The sequence below is a fragment of the Sapajus apella genome, unplaced genomic scaffold, assembly GCF_009761245.1.
Source record: "Sapajus apella isolate SASKATOON/1434 unplaced genomic scaffold, GSC_monkey_1.0 scaffold108, whole genome shotgun sequence".
Taxonomy (NCBI): Eukaryota; Metazoa; Chordata; class Mammalia; order Primates; family Cebidae; genus Sapajus; species Sapajus apella.
The window spans coordinates 3,008,279-3,017,457 of NW_022437048.1; the positions used below are offsets into that span (position 1 = coordinate 3,008,279).

At 40.3% G+C, this 9,179-nt stretch overlaps 1 protein-coding gene across 1 annotated transcript in view; it reads left to right on the forward strand.

The window, feature by feature from the left end:
• STAP1 (signal transducing adaptor family member 1) overlaps positions 1 to 9,179 on the forward strand; it is a 58,679-nt gene that overhangs the window by 928 nt on the left and 48,572 nt on the right. The gene's annotated exons all lie outside the window — the stretch shown is intronic.

Below are 9,179 nucleotides of genomic sequence, written 5' to 3' on the forward strand. Positions count from 1 at the left end.
TGCGTTTTAGGTTTTGGGGTACATGTGGAGAAAATGGAAGATTGTTGCATAGGTACATACATGGCAATGTGGTTTGCTGCCTTCCTCCTCATCACCTGTATCTGGCATTTCTCCCCATGTTATCATTCCCCAACTCCTCACCCCCCACTGTCCCTCCCCTGGATCCTCCCCACAGACCCCAGTGTGTGATGCTCTCCTCCCTGTGTACATGTGTTCTCATTGTTCAACACCCGCCTATGAGTGAGAACATGCAGTGTCTGATTTTCTGCTCTTATGTCAGTTTGCTGAGAATGATGGTTTCCAGGTTCATACATGTCCCTACAAAGGACACAAACTCATCGTTTTTGATGGCTGCGTAGTATTCCATGGTGTATATGTGCCACATTTTCCTTTTCCAGTCTATCATCGATGGGCATTTGAATTGGTTCCAGGTCTTTGCTGTTGTAAACAGTGCTGCAGTGAACATATGTGTGCATGTGTCCTTATAATAGAACACTATAATCCTTTGGCTATATACCCAGTAATGGGATTGCTGGGTCAAATGGAATTTCTATTTCGAGGTCCTTGAGGAATCACCACACTGTCTTCCACAATGATTGAACTAATTTACACTCCCACCAACAATGTAAAAGTGTTCCTATTTCTCACATCCTCTCCAGCATCTGTTATCTCCAGATTTTTTAACGATCGCCATTCTAACTGGCATGAGATGGTATCTCAATGTTGTTTTGATTTGCATTTTTTTTTTTTTTTTTTTTTTTGAGACGGAGTTTCGCTCTTGTTACCCAGGCTCGAGTGCAATGGCACGATCTCGGCTCACCGCAACCTCCGTCTCCTGGGTTCAGGCAATTCTCCTGCCTCAGCCTCCCGAGTAGCTGGGATTACAGGCACGCGCCACCATGCCCAGCTAATTTTTTGTATTTTTAGTAGAGACGGGGTTTCACCATGTTGACCAGGATGGTCTCGATCTCTTGACCTCGTGATCCACCTGCCTCGGCCTCCCAAAGTGCTGGGATTACAGGCTTGAGCCACCGCGCCCGGCCTTGATTTGCATTTTTATAATGACCAGTGATGATGAGCATTTTTTCATTATGTTTGTTGGCCTCATATATGTCTTCTTTTGTAAAGAGGCTGTTCATATCCTTTGCCCATTTTTGAATGGGCTTGTTTGTCTTTTTCTTGTAAATCTGTTTCAGATCTTTGTAGATTCTGGATATTAGCCCTTTGTCAGATGGGGAGATTGCAAAAATTTTTTCCCATTCTGCTGGTTGCTGATTCACCTAATGATTGTTTCCTTTGCTGTGCAGAAGCTGTGGAGTTTAATTAGGTCCCATTTGTCTATTTTGGCTTTTGTTGCCAATGCTTTTGGTGTTTTAGTCATTAAGTCCTTGCCTATGCCTATGTCCTGAATGGTTTTGCCTAGGTTTTCTCCTAGGGTTTTTATGGTGTTACATCTTATACAACTCTTTAATCCATCTGGAGTTAATTTTAGTGTAAGATGTCAGGAAGAGGTCCAGTTTCTGCTTTCTGCACACTGCTAGTCAGTTTTCCCAACACCATTTATTAAACAGGGAATCCTTTCCCCCTTGCTAGTTTTTGTCAGGTTTGTCAAAGAACAGATGGTTGTAAATGTGCGGAGTTGCCTCCGAGGCCTCTGTTCTGTTCCATTGGTCTATATCTCTGTTTTGGTACCAGTATCATGCTGTTTTGATTACTGTAGCCTTGTAGTATAGTTTGAAGTCAGGTAATGTGATGCCTCCAGCTTTGTTCTTTTTGCTTAGAATTGACTTGGGTATGCGGGCTCTCTTTTGTTTCCATATGAAGTTTAAGGTGGTTTTTTCCAGTTCTCTGAAGAAGGTCATTGGTAGCTTGATGGGGATAGCGTTGAATCTATAAATTACTTTGGGCAATATGGCCATTTTCACGATATTGATTCTTCCTAACCATGAGCATGGACTGTTTCTCCATCTGTTTGTGTCCTCTCTTATTTCGTTGAGCAGTAGTTTGTAGTTCTTGAAGAAGTCCTTTACATTCTTTGTTAGTTGTATTCCTAGGTATTTTATTCTCTTTGTAGCAACTGTAAATGGCAGTTCGTTCTTGATTTGGCTCTCTTTAAGTCTGTTATTGGTGTATAGGAATGCTTGCGATTTTTGCACATTGATTTTGTATCCTGAGACTTTGCTGAATTTCCTTATCAGTTTAAGGAGATTTTGGGCTGAGAAGATAGGGTCTTCTAGATATAAAATCATGTTGTCCACAAATTGAGACAATTTGACTTCCTCCTTTCCCAACTGAATACCTTTATTTCTTTTTCTTGCCTTATTGCTCTGGCTAGAACTTCCAATACTGTATTGAATAGGAGTGGTGAGAGAGGGCATCCTTGTCTAGTGCCAGATTTCAAAGGGAATGCTTCCAGCTTTTGCCCATTCAGTATGATATTGGCTGTGGGTTTGCCATAAATAGCTTTTGTTATTTTTAGATATGTTCCTTCAATACCTAGTTTATTGAGAGTTTTTAGTATAAAGGACTGTTGAATGTTGTTGAAGGCCTTCTCTGCATCTATTGGGATAATCATATAGTTTTTGTCTTTTGTTCTGTTTACGTGGTGAATTACATTTATAGACTTGCATATGTTGAACCAGCCTTGCATCCCTGGGATGAAGCCTACTTCATCATGATCGATAAGCTTTTGGATGTTCTGTTGCAATCGGTTTGCCAGTATTTTGTTGAAGATTTTGGAATCTATGTTTGGCCTGAAGTTTTATTTTGTTGTTGAGTTTCTGCCGGGTTTTGGTATCAGGATAATGTTGGCCTCATAAAATGTTTTGGGAAGAATTCTCTTTTTTGGGTTTGTTTGGAATCGTTTCAGAAGAAGTGGTACCAGCTCCTCTTTGTATGTCTGATGGAATTCGGTTGTGAACCCATCTGGACCTGGGCGTTTTTTGGTTGGTAGGCTCTTAGTTGCTGCCTCAGCTTCAGCCTTTGTTATTGGTCTATTTAGGGTTTCGACTTCCTGGTTTAGGCTTGGGAGGAGGCAAGTGTGCAGGAATTTATCCATTTCTTCCAGGTTTACTGGTTTATGTGCATAGAGTTGTTTGTAGTAATCTCTGATGGTAGTTTGTATTTCTCTGGAACCTGTGGTGATATCCCCTTTATCGTTTTTTATTGCATCTATTTGATTATTCTCTCTTTTCTTCTTTATGAATCTGGCTAGTGGTCTGTTTTGTTGATCTTTTCAAAAAACCAGCTCCTGGATTTATTGATTTTTTGAAGGTATTTTTTTTTTGTCTCTATCTCCTTCATTCCTGCTCTGATCTTAGTTATTTCTTGTCTTCTGCTAGGTTTTGAGTTTTTTTGATCTTGCCCCTCTAACTCTTTCAATTTTGACAATAGGGTGTTGATTTTAGATATTTCCCTCCTTCTTATGTGGGCATTTATTGCTATACATTTTCCTCTAGACACTGCTTTAAATGTGTCCCAGAGAGATTCTAGTATGTTGTGTCTTCATTCTCGTTGGTTCAAAGAACATCTTTATTTCTGCCTTCATTTCATTGTTTATCCAGTCAACATTCAAGTGCCAGTTGTTCAGTTTCCATGAAGCTGTGCGGTTCTGAGTTAGTTTCTGAATTCTGAGTTCTAACTTGATTGCACTGTGGTCTGAGAGACTGTTTGTTATGATTTCCGTTCTTTGCATTTGCTGAGGAGTGATTTACTTCCAATTATGTGGTCAGTTTTAGAGTAGGTGTGATGTGGTGCTGAGAAGAATGTATATTCTGTGGATTTGGGGTGGAGAGTTCCGTAAATGTCTTTTAGGTTTGATTGGTCCAGTTCTGAGTTCAAGTTCTGGGTATGCTTGTTAATTTTCTGTCTCGTTGATCTGTCTAATATTGACAGTGGAGTGTTAAAGTCTCCCACTATTACTGTGTGGGAGTCTAAGTCTCTATGTAAGTCATTAAGAACTTGCTTTATGTATCTGGGTGCTCCTGAATTGGGTGCATATATATTTAGGATTGTTAGCTCTTCTTGTTGCATTGATCCTTTTACCATTATGTAATGTCCTTCTTTGTCTCTTTTGATCTTTGTTGGTTTAAAGTCTATTTTATCAGAGACTAGAATTGCACTCCTTGCTTCTTTTTGCTCTCCATTCGCTTGGTAAATTTTCCTCCATCCCTTTATTTTGAGCCTTTGTGTATCCTTGCATGTGAGATGGGTTTCCTGGACACAGCACACCAATGGGTTTTGGCTTTTTATCCAATTTGCCAGTTTGTGTCTTTTGATTGGGGCATTTAGCCCATTTACATTTAGGGTTAATATTGTTATGTGTGAATTTGATCCTGCCATTTTGAGGCTAGCTGGTTCTTTTGCCTGTTAGTTGATGCAGTTTCTTCGTTGTGTCAATGCTCTTTACCATTTGGTATGTTTTTGCAGTGGCTGGTACTGGTTGTTCCTTTCTATGTTTAGTGCTTCTTTCAGGAGCTCTTGTAAAGCAGGCCTGGTGGTGACAAAATCTGAGTAATTGCTTGTTCATAAAGGATTTTATTTCTCCTTCACTTATGAAACTTAGTTTGGCTGGATATGAAATTCTAGGTTGAAAGTTATTTTCTTTAAGGATGTTGAATATTGGTCCGCACTCTCTACTGGCTTGTAAGGTTTCTGCTGAGACATCTGCTGTGAGTCTGATGTGCTTCCCTCTGTGGGTAATCCAATCTTTCTCTCTGGCTGACCTCAGCATTTTCTCCTTCATTTCAACCCTGGTGAATCTGACAATTATGTGCCTTGGGGTTGCTCTTCTTGAGGAATATCTTTGTGGTGTTCTCTATATTTCCTGGACTTGAATATTGGCCTGCCTTGCTAGGTTGGGGAAGTTTTCCTGGATTAATATCCTGAAGAGTGTTTTCCAGCTTGGATTTATTCTTTCCATCACATTCGGATACACCTATCAATCGTAGATTAGGTCTTTTCACATAATCCCATGTTTCTTGGAGGCTTTGTTCATTTTTTTTTACTCTTGTTTCTCTAATCTTGCCTTCTCATTTTATTTCATTGAGTTGATCTTCAACCTCTGATATCCTTTCTTCTGCTTGGTCAATTCAGCTATTGAAACTTGTGTGTGTTTCACGAAGTTCTCATGTTGTGTTTTTCAGCTCCCTCAGTTCATTTATATTCCTCTCTAAGCTGTTTATTCTCATTAGCATTTCATCAAACCTTTTTTCAAGGTTTTTAGTTTCTTTGCATTGGGTTAGAACACGTTCTTTTAGCTCAGAGACGTTTCTCATTACCCACCTTCTGAAACCTGTTTCTGTCAATTCATCAGACTTATGCCCCATCCATCCTTGTTCCCTTGCTGGTGAGGAGTTGTGATCCCTTGTAGGAGGAGAGGCGTTCTGGTTTTGGGTGTTTTCACCCTTTTTGTGCTGGTTTCTTCCCATCTTTATGGATTTATTTACCTGTGGTCTTTGTAGTTGGTGACTTTCAGATGGGGTCTCTGAGTGGATGTCCTGTTTGTTGATGATGAAATTATTTCTTTCTGTTTCTTAGTTTTCCTTCTAACAATCAGGCCCCTCTGATGTAGGACTGCTAGAGGTCCACTCCAGTCCCTGCTTGCCTGGGGATCACCTGCAGCGGCTGCAGAACAGTAAGGGTTGCTGCCAGTTTCTTCTTCTTCTATCTTTGTCTCAGAAGGATACCTGCCAGATGTCAGTCTGAGCTCTCCTTTATGAGGTGACTCTTTGGATATATGGGGGTCAGGGAGCTGCTTGAGAAGACAGTCTGTCCTTTATAGGAAGAGCTCAAGTGCTGAGCTGTGAGCTCTGTTGTTCCATTCAGAGCTGCTGGGCAGGTGTATTTAAGTCTGCTGTAGCAGAACTCATAACCGCCTTTTTTATCCCCAGGTGCTCTGTCCCGGGAAGGTAGGGCTTTATTTATAAGTTCCTGCTGTGCTACTGCTTTTTTCAGGGATGCCCTGCCCAGCAAGGAGGCAGCCTAGTCACAGTCTGCCAGTAGAGGCATTGCTGAGCTGCCATGGGCTCTGCCCAGCTGCCATGTGAACTTCCCTGTACTCCTGTTTATAGGGGTATAGTTAGAACTGTCTTGGCAATGGCAGCCCACTTCTGTAATGGCGGACTGCATCGGCAATGGCGGACAGCCTCAGCAAAGGCATACTACCTCGATAATGGTGGACTGCCTCGGTAATGATGGACGCCCCTCCCCCACAGAGCTGGATCATCCTGGGTTCAGCTGTGCTTGCTGTGAAACTCTCAATCTAGAGCGTTTCACATTGTTGGTCTTTGTGGGAGTGGAACCGGCTGAGCCTGATCACCTGGCTCCCTGCCTCAGACCCCTTTTTTTTCAGTTGAATAGGCGACTATGTCTCCTAGGCGTTCCAGTCACCAGTTGAAACAGCACCCAGATTTGTGTGAGTTCTCATGCAGAGCCCTGCTGCGTGGCTGAAACAGCCGTGCTGGAGACTCGTGGTGCTTTTTCACCTGGGAATCTCCTGGCCTGGCTCCCTGTTTCAGTTCCCTTTTTATCAGTTGAATGGGCATCTCTGTTTCCCAGGCGCTCCAGTCGCCAGCTCCAGGACTGAGGTCTTAATCACTACACTCTGACTCTGGGTAAGAAATTTTAGCAAGCACAGTTATAGATGTAAAGTCCCACATGTAAAATTATATCCTTCTGCTTCCACTGGAAACAGTATCTCTCACAGTTATTTTGAGAAATTTGAAATGCAATGGCTTGTGCTGCTGTAGAATGCAGGGCAAAAAGGGTGTTGAGGATGAATTGTTCTAAAGAAAATGGAGCAGCACTCTTATAAAAACAGTTATGGAGACTCCACAGTTTCCCAATAAAGGCTTTACTTCCATATGTACTTGTTGTAGTACTTAGTAGCCCCACTATGGTTTTAGTATTCTGAAATAGGATTGCTAATTAATGGAGGAGTAATATTTATTTAAAAACCCATGTTTGTCATTCTAAATCTCCCCCCCAAAATACGTCAAGATAATTTCTTATGAACTACTATGACAGTCTTGAAGTTTTTCACAACTACTTACCTAGTTAAGGGCTGCGTGTGCATAAGTGTGAGTGTTTACATATCAGTATATGGAAGTATTAACATATACATAATTAGATGTGTATATGGGGAACCTAAAGTATCCAGAAATTTGGCTTGAAAGGGAAGTAAAAAAAAAAAAAACAAACTTTTAGTTACTTACGGTTTCAGGTAGATGATTTAAAATTTGTAAATCTTAAAACTATTTCTAAGAATATTTTGTTTTAGATCTTTGATTTCCATCAAATAATTATGATATGGGTGTTTATTATCAAAATGTCTTCCATTAAGTGTTAGCAAAAAAATATACACAACTGAACTAATCACTTAGAAATGAGTCCATATTCATTCCCACCCCACAGCTTAACATGCACATCTGTCCTGGTGAATGGATAAACAAATTGTAGTACCTCAATGCAGTGCAATATTCTTCAGCAATAAAAACAAACTACTGATATACAATATGGATGAATCTTAAAAGCGTTGTACTAAGTGAAAGAAGCTGGACATCAATGACTATGAAAAGAAATCAAATCAATGGTTACCAGGGGTTGAGGAGGGAGGGGAAAAAGATGATAAAGGAATACGAGGGAACTTTTTCCAGTGCTGAAAATATGCTATGTCTTGATTATGATGGTAGTTATATGACTGTTTCTATTTGTCAAAATTCTTATTATTTATTCTGCAAAAGTCAAAAGTGAAAATATTCGCAAATGACTATCATATTTGTCAGAAAAATTACACATAAAAAATGAATTTCTTCCAAAAAGTGTAGCATAGTTGCAACTATAACAATATTTGCTAAGGTAAAATAAACTTATGATTTTGGTTTTTATTTTATAATGTAATCTTTTTTTCTTTTACTCTTTTTTTTTTTTTTTTGAGACGGAGTTTCGCTCTTGTTACCCAGGCTGGAGTGCAATGGCACGATCTCCACTCACCGCAACCTCTGCCTCCTGGGTTCAGGCAATTCTCCTGCCTCAGCCTCCTGAGTAGCTGGGATTACAGGCACGCGCCACCATGCCCAGCTGATTTTTTGTATTTTTAGTAGAGACGGGGTTTCACCATGTTGACCAGGATGGTCTTGATCTCTTGACCTCATGATCCACCTGCCTCGGCCTCCCAAAGTGCTGGGATTACAGGTGTGAGCCACCGCGCCTGGCCCCTTCTTTTACTCTTTACTGCAAAATGTTGGTCCCTCTGTTAATGAGATCATTTAAATATTCTTTTCTGACAAAATTATCCTTGAATAGAAATGCTATTTATACTATATTGACCATAATAGAAAAGTTAATAAAATATGCTTGCAATGTGCAGGTAGGTAGCAGCAATGTTTACAAGAACAGTTTTACAATGCTATGAGTTGTTGAGGTCCACAATGAGTTTTTAATTGTAAAGTGCTGTATAAATTTTCAAACTGTAAACTGCTGTATAAGATTTTCAAAAGCTTAATAAAATGCTTCTGCATTATAATTTTACCCTTGAGAAGACTTAAATTACCTTGAGTGAAAATTGGCAAGTAATGTAGGGTATGATTTTTAAATTTCGGGCAGTCATTGCTTTGCAAAGTAGCACAGGACCCTTAAAAAGACCATGTAAGCTGAAACCATGCAAAACTTCTGATTGTTTTATGACCTTTAAAAAAATTTATCAGCCAGGCATGGTGGCCCACACTTGCAATTCCAGCACTTTGGGAGGCCAAGACAGGTGGATCACCTGAGGTCAGGAGTTCGAGACCAGCCTGGCCAACATAGTAAAATCCTGTCTCTACTAAAAATACAAAATTAGCCAGGAGCCGTGGTGGGTGCCTGAATCCCAGCTACTTCGGAGGCTTAGGCAGGAGAATAGCTTGAAACTGGGAGGCAGAGGCTACAGTGAGCCGAGGTCACGCCACTGTACTCCAGCTTGGGTAACAGAGCGAGACGCTGTCTCAAAAAACAATTATCAAAATATTAACTTATCTCTTACTGTCAGTTATAAATCTATAGGGAAATGGGAAAAAAAGTAAAACTAATACGTATTTAGCACAATGTAACTCAAAGCATTAAAAACATTGAGCATTAAAGTGCTTTAGTTCTCTGTTTCCTTTTCTCTTTTTTTTTTTTTTTTTATTTTTGGCTCCAGACAG